The sequence below is a fragment of the Pygoscelis adeliae genome, unplaced genomic scaffold (assembly GCF_000699105.1).
Source record: "Pygoscelis adeliae isolate BGI_AS28 unplaced genomic scaffold, ASM69910v1 Scaffold98, whole genome shotgun sequence".
In the NCBI taxonomy this organism is placed as follows: domain Eukaryota; kingdom Metazoa; phylum Chordata; class Aves; order Sphenisciformes; family Spheniscidae; genus Pygoscelis; species Pygoscelis adeliae.
The window spans coordinates 1,561,287-1,567,310 of NW_008825547.1; the positions used below are offsets into that span (position 1 = coordinate 1,561,287).

A 6,024-nucleotide genomic window follows, 5' to 3' on the forward strand; every position below is an offset into this window, starting at 1 on the left:
CTGGCTTGTGCGGTAGTGTGGAGGAGAAAAGTGGGGGGGGGGGGGGGGGGGCTCGCTGCCTTTGTTTTAAATATAAAACAGTGAAGTTAGCTTTTTTTATTTCATTTTATTCAACTGAAGTATAATAAAATGAACTTTTTACTGAGCTTCCCTGCATATTGCAATCGACTAGTGATATGTAGCTACCATCTAGTGGTAGCTGCCCAAGTTGCATAAAATTGCTGTCTTGAGGCCATCTAGTGGCCAGATCTGTTTGTTTGGGTTTTTTGTTTGTTTCAGGAGCTTGGTGTATGCAAGTTAAAACCTGTTTCCCACCTAAGTTGTAAAGTACTGTTCTGGTTAGCATAACTAAATAGAATGAGATGATACACTCTAAAGAATAAAAGTCCTTTGCATGAACAGGTGGGTTTTTTGCTTTAGCACTTGATTCAGAAACTTACTGGAAAAATTTTGAAAACAACTTATTTTATTTCTAATATGTGGTAAAATCATATGTTTTAAGAAATTGGTGTTGCTCTTGAAATCTGTGATTATGTTGGTGAGCAAGGAATCTGCTCTCTAATGGTCAGGGCTGGTGTTTGTCAGTTTCTGATTTTGAGGTAAATGAATATATTACATATATATTAGTGAATATATTCATTTTGCTGTGAATGCGAAATGCAGCAAATTTTGCTATCAGACCACTTCATATATTTTTTTCTGTTATGTATTTTTAAGTCAGCTGTACCTTATACAGCATAGTAGAAACTTTTCAGAATGCCAGAGGAAGTTGTTAATTGGTGAGTTTCTCAGTGATTTTTTTTTTTTGTATGCACGACAAAAAGGAGGAATTTCTGAGCTGTTTCTTTCCATTTTGAACACAGCTGTAATGGTGATAGAGCAAGTAACTGTTGTGACCCAAAGGGTTTGGTTTTCATGCTTAACCTGCCCATAGTGGAAGTCTTTCAAATCATGTCTGATTTGCTCATCCTGGTTCATTATGTGAAGGAGGTAATTTTGGGCAGTAATAAAAGGCTTATATGGTTTTCCCTTATATTTAAGGAGTGCTTTAGAAATATCAACCAGCCTTTTCACCTGTGGGCCCCAGAAGGAATTATGGAGCTCATCTAGATTCTTTGAAACCATGGAGGGGAGTTTTGGGTTGTCCCTACAACCTAGGAAAAATGAATATTAATTTGAACCTTACAGGTGAGTTAATAAGGAAGAAGAAATGGAGACAAGTGTTTGATTATACAGCTGAAGTTTAAGTTCTCATATAGAGATCTTATTTGTTATTTTTGAACAACATCTGGGCAATTTAAACACCGTGCAACTCACACCAATAAAGTCTCATGATGCGGAGAATTGTAAGTGTACGTGTTGTCCCAGATGCTATATTGGAACAGACAGTAACCATACCAAAATTTTGTGAACTAATCTTCATACAGTTTTCAAAGCTATTAGGTGCTTCAAGCAGTCAATAAACTGCATACAAGCTAGGATATCTACTTAGGGGGGTTCAGGTGGGCACAAGTTGGAAGGCAGAGTTGTAGCACGAGCTCAGGATGAGCACAGCCTCCTGTTGTATGCTGCCCGAGGAGCGGTAAGCACGGTCTAAATTTCCGGTGGGAGGATTCCTCTGTGTGAATTTGGGAAACCTGACTTCTGTATGTCCACATCACGAATGTGATGCAGGTTTCCCTTAGTGATGCCAGAGAAGGTGAGGGGAAGTCATTTGACTGAAATTGCAAATGTTGGAAGGAGATAAAGGAACTGTTTTGGGAGTGCGTATTTCTGGTTATCAGGGGAGCGTGTCTGACCTTCATCCACAATCACCTAACTTCTTTCTTAATGTAGAAAGCATTTGACTTACATGGTTTCTCCATACACGTTGGATAGAATACAAAATAAATGGAATGAGCAAGCTTCTAGCTGGGCATTAGGAAAAATTTACCAGCAAGGGTAATGAAGCAGTAGAAATAAATTGTCTAGGGAAGTTTTTGAACATTCATCACTGAGTAGGAGAAAAAAAAAATGTCTTTTGAAGTTGATAGCAAATGCTTCCAGTGATCATCATCAAACTTCAGGTGAGCCCTTCAGGAAGGAGCAAAAATGTGTCCCAGTTCAAGAATGGAATAAATTCTGTGCAGGAAGGGGAAGAATAATTTCTAGTGGTGCGTGAAGATCTGGAAAGTGTTATTTATTGCAGTATGCTTAGTAAACCTAGGCCAGGTGTGAAACATTAAGCTCTTTGGTGTTTGCTGTATATTAAAATAATAAGTCATTGGACAAACAAATCGGGGAATAAAGGATGTAACTGAGCATGGTTGCTTTTTGTGTATATAGTAGCCACTATAATCTTATCACAGGCTTGAGCCATGGTTAAAATTTGGAACCGACATAGACCGGTTTTGCTGGCTTCTTTTCATGATACTGAATATAAACTTAAGTGATTAATGTGTGGCTGTGGAAAGGTAAAAAAGATCAGCAAGTGAGGTGCAAGAACAGTTGAGGAAAAAGCAGATTTGTTCTAGTATGCTTGTCATTATGGTTGCATCTTCTGATGTATTGCAGTATGTACAACTCAAAACCTTTGCACAAGGTTTCTTAAAAACTTGAAAAACTAAGTTTTCTTCGTTCACTGTAAATTGTGGGAGTGAAAGGATGTGTCAATATTGCTTTGCAGCTTAATGAGCGCTGACAAGAAGCAAGCATGGATTAATAAATTATTGATGACAAAGTACAGCTTCATACATCATCTTTGCCTTGCCCCTGTAGTTATTGGAGAATGAAGAATGGCAATGAATACAGGCTTGTTTGTTAAAACGAAGTTGAATTATTTTACTCCAGCTTCTTTGGAATTGCCAATAGATAAAAGACTTTTGATTTCTAACTTTAATTTTTTTATATGAAAAATCCTACACTGACCACTGCCCCTCAGAAGAGGGCTTTGGGTGTGGAAATAGCTGATGGATAGCCTTATTTTGCGTGTCAGATTCTAAGACTTCTACAGCATTTAGAACACCCCTGTGCTTTTGGCTGGGATTATCTTACTCCAAACCATAAAGAGAAATACAAGTATAATGTAATTGTTGTGGGTGCTACATTGGATATCAAGAAGACTTTTTATTAAAGAAGACCTTTAGTCCAACTTTCCTCCTCCCAAAAAGCAACTTTTTACCTGTTTTTCATTATGAATTTTGTTTTCATGAGGAAATAATTCTTAACGGTTATATTCCTTTTATGTGAATTACATTAATATAGACTTACTATCTCCTCTTGTTGACATTTCAGGAATGTATAAAACTCAAAAATCTTACTTTATCAGTCCCACTTGTCTGTATGGTGTTAGAGTAGCAAAGAAAGAGACTGAAATCATGATGCCAGCGCAGTCAGTGTGAGTTTCATCTAAATGCCTGAAATCTATTAAAAGAAAGAGGACAATAGTTGAAAGTTGGGCTCAAGTATGAATCCAAACACTAGCGATCTCTGGGATAGGAAACAATTCTTGCTGCAGAGTGGTTAGTCTTGCAGCGGGAGTCTAGAAGATGAGTACAGAACCTGGCTGCATGAAGAGGATGGGCAAACAGAAGTTAAGAACGCTTTTTTCATTAAAACCATGATGTGGTTGTAGCAGCTTGTTAGACTTCCTATCTCATTTTCGGGAATGGCTTTCTTCTTTATGATAGCGATTATTAGTGTCAGACCAGGAGCATTGTCTGTATCAGAACGTCAGGGGAAGCTGAAGCAGTATGAAGGACAAGGTCATCTCTTTAACTGCTGAACAGTGTCATTTACATTTTGCAAGTGAGTGGATGCAGGCAAATAGTGGAGGATTGCATTTGTTGCAGTAAGAAGCTCACACGATGACTTAGTTGCCTCTATTTAGTAGATAGAGAAGGAAGTAGATTCATCTAAAAAAAATGCTTCCTTTTGCTAAGTCTGTCCCCTCACCATTGTATTTTCTCTCTCAGCTTGGTGGAGAAACTTGTGCTGTGGCTTCTCTATGGCAACATAGGGATGAAAATTATGGAGAACTTTTATTGCAATAATAATTAGGTGAGGCAGGAATTACACAGAAAATAACATTAGTAACTCTTAAGCAGATGCAGCGTAGGCTGCAAAGCTCAGTCAACTTGCATGACTGGCAGAGGATATACATGGAAATCATTGTGGAATAAGATACAGATAGGTAGATGAGGCTAATCTTAATATGGAGAAAAACAATTGGAAGATAGATAAAAATCTTAACTTGTTGCAGTCCTCTCAGAAACTGGAGATGCATCTCTGAAAGGCAAGAATGGATTTTGCAACCAGAATGAGACAGTGAAGATGATTTTTGGAGCAGTAATAGGACAGAGGGGAGGTGAGGGAGAAGCAATGGGAAAGATTGAAAACATGTAGATATTATTGTTGCCCATCTTAAGTTTGTTAAGATGATGCAACACCAAGGCAATGTTGGAAGAATCTCCCTAATACGTTGCCTAGGTTTTACAGAGGTGGAAGTAATATGTTCCTCATACTGCTGAAGATAGGGAATTTTGGTTAGGTCCTCACTGCAGAATTTTTCTAGTGGATGGTTACAGATCAAAACTTAAATGGTGAGATTTTTCTTTCCTATATAGTCCACTTTTATTGGGGTATGTGAACTTACATAGTTTACAGCTTTCGTAATACTTTATGCCTTTTCTTTCCTATTTGCATTGTCTGCTTATATAAATTGATGGAAGAGCACACTGGTTAAAGGAAAAAAAGCTATTGTGAACAACATTGGAACATGCTGATGCCTTTGCTTTCAGGAGTCGGGCAAACAATTTAGTGTTAAATACCCACCTAAGACTCATCAGTGACTGTGGATCCTATTTTTAATATTCCTTTAGGTCAAATTGAAAGGAAGGTAAAATTGTCACTGTGTTCAACTTTGATTATAAGAACTAATTTTTTTCCCTCTCCTACATTTGTGGTTGGGAAATCTCTAATTTTTATAATGCGTGTACAAATCAGTTCAGGCGTTATAAAAATCCTTATTTTTTTAACATATACCTATTAAAATTGTAACTATTCTGGGAATTCCTCTAGTCTGCATAGTCCATTAGAAACGTGTCTATCTTCTGTCCTTTTTTGCCTGCCTGTTGTTGGAGTCACAGTCGAAGTCACCCTTTGTGGCTTGAGTAGCGGGGAGAAAGGGAGAGAGCAGTAAGCTGTTACGCTGCGACAGGAACAGAGACGCCTTGCAGAACTAGCTTCTGAAATCTGTTGCTTTTAAAAGTATGGTGGATTTGGAGAGCTTGCTTAAAATAGGGAAATGCTGTTTTCAAAACAATGTATCCAAGCTTTCTCAAATGTAAACACTTGTGTTTTGGAAAGATAGGTAAATGTTAGGGTCACAATGTTGTTCTTATGTGATAGAAAGGCGCTCTTTTTTTTTCTTCTCTGCGTATACCAATATTTTATTTGAAGTTGTTGTGTTTTTTGGTTTTGGGGTTTTTCTTGTGTTGTGGGTGTTTTTGGTGGTGTGTTTTGATTTTTTTTTTTTTTTTTTTAAGATTTGTAATTAGTGTAAAAGTAAGCTTTCTTATTGCCACCATCTGTTACCTCTGGCTCTGTCCGAGGCAAGATGTTTTCTCACTTGTACAAAATGACTGTGTTGATGTAAAGTCTTCCAAAACTTCTCTTGGAACTTCAGTTTCTTTACAGTTCATGGAATCCCACTGCAGTTTTACAGATTAATTTTGCATTTGTGGATAAATCATTGCATCTTCATGTGGATTGTTGGAGGAGTTGTAACAAGGTTTTAAATTACAAAAAAAGTGGTTGCTTATAGATAATCCTCCCAAACTGACTTTTATTTAAGAAAGCTATTGACCAATTTTCTGTTCCTAATGTTTTGCTGTAAGTGTTCAAACTTTTACTGAAAAGACAGACTTTTTTTTTTCTGTGGTGATTTAATGTCTGAATTTTGTGGGTTTTGTTTTTTCCCCTAAGTTTGGGGCTTTAAAACATTAAGGATTTGTGTGCAGGGGTTTTGTTCCCCTCTGCCCCCCT

General features: G+C 37.4%; 1 protein-coding gene across 1 annotated transcript in view; it reads left to right on the plus strand.

Annotated features, from left to right (window-relative positions):
• NDFIP2 (Nedd4 family interacting protein 2) overlaps positions 1 to 6,024 on the plus strand; it is a gene marked incomplete at its 5' end in the record, with an annotated part of 33,035 nt that overhangs the window by 15,191 nt on the left and 11,820 nt on the right. The gene's annotated exons all lie outside the window — the stretch shown is intronic.